This window comes from Cyanistes caeruleus, chromosome 6, assembly GCF_971803275.1.
Source record: "Cyanistes caeruleus chromosome 6, bCyaCae1.hap1.1, whole genome shotgun sequence".
Lineage (NCBI taxonomy): Eukaryota > Metazoa > Chordata > Aves > Passeriformes > Paridae > Cyanistes > Cyanistes caeruleus.
This window is the reverse complement of record NC_141706.1, coordinates 35,413,816-35,427,656: the sequence shown is the minus strand read 5'-3', so window position 1 is coordinate 35,427,656 and position 13,841 is coordinate 35,413,816. Positions and strand designations below refer to the sequence as shown.

The 13,841-nt window shown below is 43.4% G+C and overlaps 1 protein-coding gene across 7 annotated transcripts in view; it reads right to left on the bottom strand.

Annotated features, from left to right (window-relative positions):
• ACTN1 (actinin alpha 1) overlaps window positions 1–13,841 on the bottom strand; it is an 85,960-nt gene that overhangs the window by 58,875 nt on the left and 13,244 nt on the right. Inside the window, exon 1 of one of the 7 annotated variants that reach the window (XM_086895857.1) lies at window positions 13,632–13,722. The exons of the other annotated variants lie outside the window; for them this stretch is intronic. The gene's annotated coding sequence lies outside the window, so the exon portion shown is untranslated. Of the gene's footprint in view, window positions 1–13,631; window positions 13,723–13,841 lie in introns of those variants that run through there. 7 annotated transcript variants of the gene reach the window in all.

Sequence of the window (13,841 nt, the reverse complement as noted above, 5' to 3'; positions counted from 1 at the left end):
ATTTTCACCATCCTGATGACAGGAAAGCCTAGGGGAACATAGCAGGAAACACAGTGCAGAAGGAACTGGGAGGAAAACACTGCTAACCAGCCAGTTCAGCCCATCAGGAAATGTTTACTCTTTTTTATTTTTCCATGTCAGAATGCTGGAGGCTTCAAACTATGTTCTCTGAGAGACAGAGAACAAAGGGACATAGGGGACACAAGTCCCAGCATCGATGCCCTGGGCAAACAAACAGACATTGCCATTGACTGGTGAGGACTTGGGGACCAGCCCAGGACTGCCTTCTGTTAAAGTCATGCTCTGCTCCTCAGTCACCCTCTGAAAAGATGTGACAAGCCCAAATGTAACCTATGTTACTAACACCACTCTACCCTGTCTGGCTTGGGAAACTGGCACACAGGGCAGTCAGGAAAGCACATGAAATATTTGAATGCAGGAGCTGAATCTGTAGCAACTCCAGTTTCTGAGGACAGACAGTGATTTAAGCACTAGCCACAGACACATCCAAATTCTCATTTTCTCATTTCTAGGAGATGAGGTCAAAGAGCTCACCACAAGAGAGGATATACGATGTAAACTGGATGCCGAGTGCCAGAACTATGCTGGGTTTTTTTTCCTACTGTGCTCCACACATATCCAAGGCCTTTCCATTTATAGGAAAGGCCATTGGTATAAGAGGTGCATTTTTCATTAGACCAGAGGAGGCATCATTCTGGGTATGAAAATGTTAGCTCAGTTAAGTAATAGGAGAAAAATCTCAAATATTGTCCCTCACTAAGAGGAGCCTTCAGAAGACTGAAAGAGAGAAGAAAAATTATTTATTTATTTTCATCAAGGAAAATGAATATACCTCTGAGTTTACGGTGTATTAGCAATTTCTAATAAAATGCACTAGATACTATTTGGTTTTTTTCTTTCTTCCTTCCCTTAAACCAGCTTTAAGCTGGAAAAAAGAGGATTGGAATAACTCTTATTTGCCATGAAAAATGTCCCAAGTTACTGTGCATTAATGGAAACATCTTAGAAAAGAGCAAAGATAGAAGAGTAAAATCCCAGCAGAACTAAAGTTTAAAGTAATTTTTTACAGGCAACTTTAACACTATTTGTTAGTATTTTCCCTTCCTTACTGTAGCTCCATTTCAACCTTAAACATACTCCCATATATTTTCTTCTTAAATTGTGAGTGCTCCCAGTTGATGGTTGCAAATTCCCCATTTTCAGAAGAGTGAGTTTCAGGATAGCTCTGGCAATTTGGGCTTTGTTCTGCTCTACAGAAAAGGGTCTGTTTACAGCAAGGGTGCATATAATGAAAATATTTTGTGCTGCCAGCCTTGCCATCAATCATGCAGTTCCTCAGTGTAGTGAAGCAGGCTGTCTCTAGGACAGTCACTAGGAAGTGAACACGGCAGCTCACAAGATGGCTTGCTGAAAGAGGAGGGCAGACAGGTGACAGTAGGGTTTAAATTTCAATTCAATTGTAGGGAGAAGGATGGTGAATAGTTGAGGTGACCAATTTGGATAGGGTCAGGCAAAGATTAATTATTATTATTTGCCTCTGCTACTGCTTAAAGAGAAGAGGTGATGAAAATTGCACGATGGTAACTGCCACTGACTCATTCTGGAACAGGAGGAGGAAAAAGGGGATATGGGCTCCAGTTTAGTGCTTTCTTGCATGAAAGAAATTGCAAAAAAAACAACTGAGTGAAGAGTGTTGTGTTACAAGCGTTAATCTCAATCTGGCAGTGGTGGCAACAGGCTTTGGTCCAGCAGCAGCTGGAGAGAATGACCATTTGAAAAATCTTTACTATACATGAATATAAATATAGAATTTTCCATTTCTCTTCCTTCTGCCTGGAAGCATATGGCATCTATTCCCTAAAGTTTCAAATAGCAGACACTGAAATGATCACTAGTTCTGTGGGCAAGGAATTATTTTTCCACCTAAAAGAATTTGTATTTTGGCCTTGGACATAATGAAATCCTGCAATATGAGATATGTTATCAGGTGATATGTAAATCAAATTAATTTTTAACCTCCTTGTCTGACAAACAGAGCACAGGAGCCCCCTGTGAGTCCAGCTGTACATTTACAGCATTCATGACCACAGGTGCAGTCAGTCCTTAGGGAGATACACTACAGGATGTACCAGCTACTGGTGGAGGTGAGCATTAGCACAGGTTGTATCCACACATCTCTTTCTCTGCAAAGCACTTCCTATGCAAAGCTGGGCTATGTTCTGATGAGCAGCTCACGCCACTACTGCTACCATTTCAGGTTTCCTTTTGGCACTGCGCTCTGCTGAAACTGCTCAGAGACCACAAACCACACTTTAATAAACAAAACACATACACACAAAATAGAAATTCCGCCACAACTAAAACAGCCATCCTTCTGCTCCCTCCATCTCCCAAAGTGAGCTTCAAACTTGCATTTAGAAAAATCCAAAGTGACCAGCTCTGTTCAAAGCATTACAACAGCTGTAACACAGACACATCAGCAGTTTTAGTCTTTGTACATAGCCGCTGGCAATATGTCTGCAGAAACTCATTATAAGGGTTTTTATATTTGCTTCCATTTCTAGGCTGAGCAAAATGGGAAGAAGCCACAGTAAGAAGCAATATTAGAGAACCCTAAAAGCTGGAGTGCTGTGCTCAGACACCTCAGCCCCAACAGGGCACCCCTCTGCTCTGCTCAACAGCTGAGATGGGATCAAAGAGGCCAAAGGAGGACGCGGAGATGGCTGCAAGGCATACCCTCACACCACAGTTCCCCAGAAACAAACAGTTTGAGCACCCCCCTCATTATGCACTGGAGAGCTTCACTGTAAACACACCCTTCCACTGAGGCAGAGAGCAGTAATATAAACCAGATGCTGCAGGGAATTTTTTCCCTCTTCGTCTGCACTAAATTTAAATACTGAGCTCTTCTTTTGCCAATTTATTCTTAAAGGGCCTGTATGCTACTCTTAATCTCTATCCCATTTGCTTGAACTTAACAGAGCACTCAGTAACCCTCCACTTCAACCGCCCCGAGAAAAACACGTTCTGCACAAAGTCTTGAAGGCTGAGACCTGGCTTTCCAACTACTGGGCCAGGAGCCATCACAGCTTCTCTACCCTTTCACCTGAGAACAAATGGAATCTTGCAGATGAAATCACAGCCCTAGAAAAGCTCCCTCCTCCTTGAGATAAACTGTACTTCAGGTCTTTATCTTCTGAGGAGTGATGTGCCACAATTAACACAGGAGCTTAATTCCCACTTAGCCAAAGTGTTTTGTACTTGATTTCAAAAGCAGTGCCAGACCCAATGAACACGAAGAAAGCCCCACCAAGAAGCTAGTTTAACTACACTGCCAAGGGCAATCCATCAGTCTCTTTGCCAGGTGACCAAAATGATAGTTATCCAACCACAGGCCTCCCAAGCAAAGGAATGGAAATCCATTGCTTCAGAACATACTGTCTCACGGCAAAAGGCAGGAGAGGACAACACCTAAAGAGCAGTGCCCCTCCAGACAATGGGCTCCATCTGCACTGCCATCATGGCACTCCAATGTACCAGCTACTGCAGCATGACTTCAGTGACTGAACCTGCCACAGGCATGAAGTCAACGCCACCTTCCTAAGTGATCACGGCTATTCAGTAAGATGGAATCAAGTTGAAGCATCATGGAAGCTGTGGCCCTGGCTCCTCTTCCCTTTGCTGGGATATCAAAACCCACAGCTGCTTTGGTTATCAGGAGGGCTTTTTTTTCCAGGAAACTGCCTTAGGCAGTGACCACCTCCAAACAAAAAAGATGTCCTTGGCAACTCAAAAAAATCACTAGTAACAAAACAAAAAATGTGTCCCATTCTTGAAAGACGTAAAATAACACTAGTGCACGTTTTCCTACATACTGTTGTACTCAATTCCTGATTGGTTTCAGCTCTCCTTGAAAAGCAATGCCTATCCTCAAAGTCAAATATTAACCTATTTATTCTTTGATAACAAGCAAAGAAGCAGCAGTGCTAATGAATTCTGGCTCCCTACACTGCCCTGGTGTGCTGTGTGTCTAGGTAGGGTACAAACCTAGCTGGCTCTTCACATCCTGCCACACCTCTAGAAACAAGATGCAGTTTGCACCTTTCCTCTTTGTTAACCAACTTTTGACTTATTTTCCCCATTGACATAATTAACTTTTCACAGGGAAACAGCTCTTCTGGAATATACACTAGCCAGAGGATGGAAAATAAAAGCATGAAGTGGCCAGTCTTCACTGGGGAGAAGACTAAGTAAGAGGTTTCACAAAATCTCATACAAACACAAATATCACCTGATGTAATTACCAGTGATGGAGAAAAAGATGATGATCAGTAAGGTGTAAATATATTTTGGTTTATAAAGCCTAGCTGTGAGGAATTAGATTTAATCAGAGACAGGTGAGTAACAATGACAACAAAAGTCATGGGTGATAATTCTCCATGGATTCAGCTGTATTGGAACTCCACAAACATCTTACTGGATCCTAAATTAACTCAAAATAAACTGGGACAAAACAGGGAAAAACCACAAACTCATCCCCTTAAACAGCAATACCCAACACGTGAGATTGCCAGTACAGGTGAGGAAGTAACAGTATGACTAAGAATTATGGACATCACAGTAAGAGCACTCTGCTCATGCTGAGCCTGCATGTAGAGTGCACTGAGATCCTGAACCTGCCCAATGAGACAGCAGGAACAAAACATTAATGTAAGCAACCTCCTTAAATCATCTGATGTTCAATGTACTTCTGTTTAACAGCTAAGTAGGAAAGAGTGGGATAGAATTAAGCAGCAATTGTTCCATATATTGACAGCAGATTTTATGTAGAGTTTGACTTAAGTGAAGGTCAGATCAATATTCTGTGGCTTACAGTTAAGTTTGCTTAGCCCTTTTAAGGCGATACAAAGGAAATCTCTCCTTTCCTGCCCCTCCCTTGCCACTCTTAGAAAAGACATTGTCAAGGTACAGAAATAATTGTGGAAACCTAGACTTTCTGTGGACATTATGGTTGCATATTAACTACCAGTTACAATAGCAGCTCTGCGGGCAGCATGGGGAGGTGCCCTCTTATACACAGAAGTGAAACCGTTCAAAGGATGAGGTACTTTTTTACCTTGTGTATTGCAAGTTCTGAAACAGTCTTACAAAGATACAAATTTTGGGTGGATATCAGAACTGGGCAGCTTCAAAAAGTAGTGCTTCAGCATCCCCCACAAAAGAGGGCATCAAAACCAGTGTGAACCATCACAATACATAATTTGCCTAGATTGAGTATGCATGCAGTCATATCTCTAACTCATACCCTTCCTAAGATTTTTTTTTCATTCTAGTAAGCTCTGATCTCATCTGAAATGTATGCTCTTTTAGCTGCAAGGTCCCCAGCTGGCATATGCTGCCTTTGAAACTCTCATATGTGGCTCCTGACCACAGGAAGCCATTTGCAGTCTGGCTTGTCAGGAAGAACAAAGTACAAGGATGCCCACTGCTTTATACTTGCAAATGAGTAGCTGGAACCACTACTTTTACCTAGGACAACAGGCACACCTTGTTTTCTGTGATGCACAGAGTCATAGAATAGTTTGGGTTGGAATGCAACTTTAATTTAGTCCACCCTCCCTGCAATGAGTAGGGACATCCTCAACTACATCAGGTTGCTCAGAGCCCCATCCAATCTCATTTTAAATGTTTCCAGGTGAATGTTTCCATCCAACACCTCTCTGATCAACCTGTTCCAGTGTTTTATCACCTTCACTGTAAAAACCTCTCTTGTATCTAATTTAAATCAACCCTCTTGCCTGCACTGCTAAAGCCCTGGAAGCTATGCAGGGTGCCTGTTTACACACCTCCACCATTCACTTGTTAGACACCATTTCCTTTCCATCAGCTGCACAGCCTTTGGAAAAGCAGGTGCATCCAAGTAGCACTTCTTTTTCTTAGAAGAGTCTTTTTTATTAATTGCAAGGAAAAGAGTCAGCAACAACAGCACAGGCTTCTTCAGTGTCTGGCAGCAGCACCTGCCTCCTCCAGTAGCTTTGGAGAATCCCCACGGCCTGTTTCACACTATGCATGGTGATAAAGAAGACACAGGAAGGATCAACTACAGCACTACTGTAACAGAGCAACACACACCCCTTACTACAATGACTGAAACCCCCCAGGTACAGCAGGAAATGAGGTTGGACATGCTCCCACTTCTGAGGTGAAGGATAAACATGAGGTCTCTGCTCAGGGACAGGCAAATTATTCACACAAGACATTTCATTTGAGAATAGGATGAGGCAGCAGGGATTCTGCTTGGATTGGTAAGCTTGCAACAAAGAGTATTCCTGATAAGAGGACACAAAATGACATGGGGCAGACAGAATGACATAACTGCAAGTCCAAAGCACAGCAAGTGGCACATCAGTGCTCATACCAGATCTGCTGAGACCCATCACAGTGATGGGTCCGCCCTCCACATCATTTCTGGTATCCTTCTATGAGAAGGGACAGGACTTGCAGAAATATCCTGGCCTCAAGTAGGAAGCAAATTTCAGAAAAAGGTGACACCTTGCCAAGAACAGTTTCCTGCATGGCCTGGTTGAAACATGGAAGCTCTCAGACAGCTCCTGCTTGAGCTGTGCTGCTACCCAAGAAAAACAGCAATTCCCCCTGACACATGATACACCTTTGAGACAGGCAAGGAAGAAAAGGCAGGTACTGAGGAGAGCAGGCCCTGGTTCAAACTGAGCCCTAGCCCGTAAGGGCAATGGAAGCACTGTAAAAGTTCACTGCAACAGCAGGATACTGGGAAAAACAACACCTCTACTTCAAGACTGGGCAAGCAGTTTGGGGAGACTACTACTAAGTTGTACCTTGACTCTTTACATAACTTTTTAATTTTGTTTTTTGCACAGAATTTAATAATCAAGTAAAAACTAGTCTGTAGGACACATGCCAAGCACCCTCTCACATATAACCCAGTAGAAAGGCTCCGCCTCTGAGGCGCATCACATGTGCCAAGTTCAAGGCAGGTTTTTTTTTGCCTTTAATCATTGCTCCCATGAATAAGTAACACCTAATGAAAGTGCTCTTACCGTGACAGTATTTGTATTCTGATACCCAACTGCTACTCATATGCCTCTCCTAAGACAGCCTCTTGTTAAGATTACAGCAATAAGGGCAGGAGGCATGTGAACACAGACACTGCTTAACATAAACGCTTAAAGCAGTTGTTTAGCTTAGTACCGATTTCTTATTTCAGATTTTATGCCCAAGGACTGCTGGATTAGCCCCCTTCATGGAGGCTAATCTACACTTTAAACACAGTGTTCTCTATAATATGTGCACACCTATACATGACAAAATTAAAGCCTACTTCACTGCAGATTCACCCTCTGGCTCCAGTACTACTGAACAAGGACTTCTGCAGGGACCATATGGGGTCATTCATCATTTTGCCCTGTCTTTGAGAGTGGTTTAAATTCATTTAGACTCATGCTTACATCACCATTAACCTTGGCATTTCCACAGAAGGGAAATCTCAAATACAGTATTGGTCATGATCCTCTCAGGTACATCATGTATTTTAGGGGAAAAGGTATGGTTTCATGATGGAGAATAACTAAGCCAACCAGCTTTCTTCAGTTACCATGGTTGGATGGCCACTTAAATTCTTCACTGCTGCCCAAGGATTGGTAGTAGAAGTTACCACCACGTCAAGCTCTCCAACCCTGCTGCCCTTTATTGGTAAACTGTCTGCAGATATCTACTACACACAGAAAGGCAGGCTAGCAAGAGCACTGGCAGACCCACGGGATTAGACTGAACTTGCTTTGATGCCTGTTCATAAACGCTCATATTCTTACATGTTTGTGTAAGAAAATGCCAAATCACTTAGTCACAGATTACACGTTGGAGTACAGCTCATCTCTCACAAAGAGTGCCTTCCATACTCACCATTCCTAATTTTGGTGTTGCCTGACAATTTTCCTTTGCAACAGTTGCTAAGCAAAACATTTTCAGTTCAGCTTAGTATCACAACTGACACTTGATGACTGTCCTAATGGTTACACATAAAAAAAATGCATGGCTGTTCAGTCTGGTTCAAACCACTGACAAGATAGATCACTTCAACGGAGGGCATGCAGTTCATGTGCAGTCCTGATTGCTGCCATTATGTTTACTGTTTTCTCAAATAAAGAATCTTCTGAGCAAGGCAAGGTACATGCAGATAACAGACAGCAGTGTTAAGTTACCCTGTAGAAGTCAAATTACATTGGTACAAACAGTCAAGGAACATTTATTGTCACTTGTTTCAGAAGACCTAAAAACCTTATTCCAGAAATGTCTGTACCAGGTCTGTCAAGATCTACTGAATACAGATATCTTGCCAGCACTCTAAGACATCTACCACAAGTCTTCTAATTAGAGGAATTTGACAGTATTTCTGCAAGTTCAAGTAGCTTTCTCTTTCTTTTACAACGGTGCAGTTCAGTGTACTATTAATACAAAATAAAAAAGATAATTCAAGACAGAATCAATGTGCTATATTTTTAATATGTGGCTAAGAAACTGTACCATACGTTAGCAGTCACAGCCAGCACTCAACAGAATAGAAAGCAGGTTTTTCCTCTTGAAGGACAAAGGAGTAAAAAGTCACTGAGACTGACAAAAGAAAAGGAGGGTCCTTCTGATAACTGCTAGCAGACATATGGACAGGTTTATTTCAAGCTCATGCTTAGATCAGAAAACCTCTTCTAATTCTCTTCAGCCCCAGAGTTTCCTACCCAGAGCAGGTAGACTCCAATAACAAACAGGATGGTCAAAAGAAATTATTTTTTCATTAGCATTGGATTCATCACAGGGAAGGGGGAAAGCGTACACCTCTTCATTCTTCCTCTCCCACATTTAATTTGTGTAAACTTTATCCACAGATGATGATGTGACTATTCGGCTAAGACAGAAAGAGGGGGGATGGAAAAAGACCTTTAAAAGCATGGGGAAAAACAGACTTTCACAAGCTGTCTTCAGAAATGGCTGCAATGCAGGTTGCTGCCAAGTGTTGAAGCTCTAAAGAAGACAAAGCAGGTCTTTACAAATGAACTGCTACTACACCAGGGAAGGGAAAAGCCATGTGTTGTGTATGTGTATGGGCAGAGATGAGTTTGTTAGGAGAGACAAAGAGACAGAGAGAACTGCCTTGTGCAGAAGGAGTAGTAGAAAGGTAAATCACAACTTCCCTTGGGCCCCATGGAAGTTTGCTACAGGAATGCCCATGCTGATAGCAAGAATAGGGTATAGACTGTGATGCGAAATTATACCTCTCCTCTTATCCAAAACCACACCTCAAAAACTAACAAGAATTTTATACTTAGTTCTGCACCACCACAGCTTGTACTCAGCACTGAATAATATCCATCCAAACCCTTAAGCCAAGGGGCACAGTCTCATTTCCCAGACTGTCACTGTCGAGCTGGTGCTCAGACTAGGGTAAGGAAAGAACATCCTTTGGTAGAGATCAAGTTATTATGGTATAAGTCAATTCCTGGCAAATTCCCCTGGCTTCAAGCTTACACTAAGATGAATGTAGTTCAGTCCAATTTTTGGCTCTCCCCATAGCTCCCTTTGAAGGCTGCAAGGAGAATCATGTCTCTGCAAGAGAAATGATGGCAGACTGCATAGCTTCAGAGGAATACAAACATGATATACATTGTTTCAGGGTCTTTGGTTAAGTGTTAATCATCTGGATTTGGATGCCAGTCCCGATTATGAGAAATATGTAGTAAACAGAATTGTGCCATGTGATATGCAGGCTTAACCCTCTTCCTGCTGGCAGCTGCATGTCAGCACAAAGCTGCAGTGGCAACAGCAAACCAGTCTCCACAAACCCACTGGCCTTTGTCCTCAGCTTGGTACTTGCTGCTGTCTCCTCTGAAAAGCCATATCCACACAACAGAAGCTTGAAGAAGGACGTATGCAATTTCCACCATAATCAGTCCCCTGGACATCTGATGTTTGGTGATATCCCCTGCTCTGACCCCAGCATATGGCTAGGCAATACTATGTGCAGCTTCACAGGGAAAAGGGTTTGGGTAATTAAGATGCTACAGTGAGAGGCTCAAGCTGATCCTGTCTGTGGCGCATGAAGAAATAATCCCACTTCCAAAATGCTGAATAAGCAGTGGGTGGGCTTGAAGGGCAAGGGTATAGTTGTTCCAACCCTTTCCTCAGCAAGCAATCAGGCAATTGTTACACACTACAGTAGGTACCAGCCATCACCCAGGGACACCACGGCTGCTGCACAAGCATCCGGCACAGGGCACCGCTTGCTGCGCCCCTGCTCCAACTACACTCACACAGTTATGGCCACACAACCCTACACCAGCACCCACCACACACTGGGAAAACAAAGTGACCTGAACCAGCAGGCTAGAAGACAGTAAGTAAAGAATTTCAGTCCTCTGCTCCCATGGGATTCTCCTCCCTTCCATGGGATCACATATACTATTATCAAGGAACACAGGACCTAACCTTTGCAAGACTCTTACTTTCTCTTATGCAGTCAGATGGCCACACAGCATTGTGCTTGTAAGGGAAATATTTTCTTCCTGCAGAAATCAGACAATCCAACTCAGAAAGAATTTTCACAGATTAAATTTAACTTGCTACATAAATAAGCCTAGCTACACTTATTAGTGGCCCAGGACCTCCTCACATGCTACCTCCTACATCCTATGCAGCATACTGGTACTGCCAGAGGAAGTTAGTCATTTCCACATTAGAAAGCCTCCCATGCCATGAGCAGTCAGCTCATTTCTGCATACAGGTAAGGTATTGTTAAGTGAATTAGAATTTATTTCTTCCCTTCTCAGCTGCCAAAACTGCTACGCCACTTGCACTGCTTAGCAGGCTACTCTAGCACTTTTTCCCCCTGATTTCCTGATGCTTAAGAACCCAACCCTAATAGTTTAGAGCCTGTCCCCAGCTTTTTGTGTGGTTGTCTGTATTTGGGACTGCTGTAGGCTGAGGTCTACCAAGAAAAACTCAGAACAGAGCCCTGACATGTTCATGCTACTGACTTTGAACTACATTTGAAGTAACAGTTAGCAGAACAATAGATGTCCCTATGAACAGTGACAGGGCAGTAAAAGCAGATCAGATCAGAGCACTATGCATTATATAGGGGATAAAGAGTCAGGCACCCATCGGTGGAGCCACTACAGCAAAGCATCTCCCGGCTGACAGGGAATTCCCACTGCAGCAGCAACCAGCCCTGTGGTGTTAACCCAAAAGGGAAGCACCAGCTCCCAGGCATGAGGGGCCAACCCATAGCACAACAATAGCAGAACCCTGTTCCCCAAGCTCCCTACAGCAGCCTGACCCCTCTTTAAATCAGACTACTGGTACCTGTTCATGGAAGAAGTCTGGTATTCTGTAAAGCAGCATGGCAGAATCTTCAGGTTTTGAGCTTTCAGACTTGGAGGGCTGAAGACTGCACTTGCTGAGAAGCTTTGTTGCCTCAAAGCTTCAGCAACTGGGTTCATGAGAGTTGTACTGAGCTCTGGCAATCTGTGCAGGGCCTAACACGAGGCAGTTAATGTTCCTGCACAGGCAACAGCAGCAGCTTCTCTCCCAGCTCAGCAGCTGCTTCGCAGTTCTTTGAGCCATCAAGTCAAGACTGGGAAAGAGCTGGAGAGAGTCTAAGAAAAAATATTCTCTTGATGCTCCTTCACTGTGGAGAGCTGTCTAGGTTTAACTCTTCTTCCTCTTATTGTTTTGGTAAATTAATTTTAACACCAATGAAGATTTTTCCTCTGGCTCACGGTTCATGCCCACAAGTAGTAAATGTGGGAGCAATGTAGAGGCTGTGCCTTGCAAAGGAGGGAACAAACAGCTGTTTCTCAGGCAGCTATGGCTAGTTCAGCCCACTTACTCTGTCAAGCAGCAAGCACAGTCTCACTGCTTCCAACATGACTTACTTGTGTCGGGCAGATTTCCATTCCCTACCTCAAAACCCCTCCTCAATCTCAGACATCTTGCATTGCTAGAGGCGGGCAGGTTTTAAGCTGCATTCCTACCTATGGAGAGCTGGCTGACACTTCATTCTTTTCACATGCAAACTAGAACTATTACCTGGACCAAGCTGCAAAAATTCAAGGAATTTGGGCAAGGTTTAAATAAAGTGGGAAAGAATTGCTTTGCTTTCCAACATAGCAAAAGGTACTCCAGAAGCCTGGAATAAAGTACAAACCTCCAGCTCCTTCAGCTGCCAGGAGCCAGGTCCCCACTCCATTTGCTGCAGCTCCAAAGGGACTGATTTCATGACTAACACTGACCACTTCATTGACAAGTCACCACTTAAAAGTGGGCAGTCCCACTCTGACCTTACCCTTCACTTCACTCACCCTGCTACCTCCTTCCCTCTACCTTAGGCTCAGCAGCGATCAACTCTGACCTGGCTGAAAACTCACTTTTCCATAGCACATTCAGGTACTGATCGTGAGTGCGTCCAACTGAGAAAAAGTGTCAGACAAGCACAGTCAGACTGGACTAAAGACTGAAACAGCATCTGGAGCGAGTCTTGTCCCAAGTCAGTGGATGAAGGGAGAACATTCAGCACTCGAATATGCCAAAGTTAAATAAATTAGGTGCGAAACAAGATTTTGGCGGGTATTTGGAATCATCAGGGACTGTAAATTTGAATATACTTTATGTCACACTCTGGCAAATTCTCTAGAATTCTCTTTACAGACAGCAATTACACCCTACATTTATTCACCCCTTTTGTAAGCCTGCAGAAGTAGCAAAGTTTACAAGCCAAAAAGCAGATAAGCACTATATAAACTACATTAAGAGCTCTGGAGTGCATTATCCTGAATATACATATGTGAAATATCTTGCCCACTAATATCTTCTTGGGAAAGCAAAGCAAGCAGCAAATGGGGGGTAAATTAGATCCCAGTTAGCTTCATAGAAATAAGCATGTCTAGTTAATACTTTTATTCTCTGTTAAGATCAGAAGGGTGGTAGTTGTTCTGGGCACTGCAGCTTCATGACAATTAAGTACCCTTAAAAAACCGTGTTAAGAGTTCACAAGAACGTGACCCACCAATCCACCACACAGGAAGGACAGAGGGGAACAGAAACCTGAGTGAGCTTTGCAGATGCCTCACTGTCCATGACAGCATGAGGACAGTACTCATTCCCAGAGGCATGCTTACCCAAAGGACACCTCTTACTGTGCACTTGTGTGCTGTGTACAGCACTGCTGAGGAACTGTGCTCTTTGCCTAGAGAGCTGCTCCTTTGGGTGGGCTGTGCACCCTGAATACACGCCTTCAATTCCACAGCCTGACTGTGCCCAGTACAAGCACTCCTCTGCCTCAAGCCTCCCATCTGCTGCCCCAATCAGAAGCAGAGCAATGCTTGCTCAGGGGCTGCTGGAGCCCACTCCCAGTGGGGGGGTTTCCAAATAACCTCTGAAAGGACAGTGACACCACCAAAATAGTCTCTAAATGAAAGAGATAAAGGTAATTATTAAAATCTTACTAACAAAAAGTTTCAAAAGCTCTCTCCAGCAGCACATCATTTTGTTAATGTATCAAACCATGAAAGCCAGCAACTCACCTAAGCAGAACAGCAATCTTCAATCCAAAGCACATGAGATCACTGAACACAATGGCAGAATAAGATGGGAACACATTTCCCTTCCCAGCGCCTGTTAACGAAGGTGAGGCAAGAAAAGAAAGGAAGAAGAGGAGGAGGTAGAATTTGGGATAGGGATATATAAGTAGAAAAAGATATCAAGGAGTACTATAAGACTGTTTTAAACTCAAA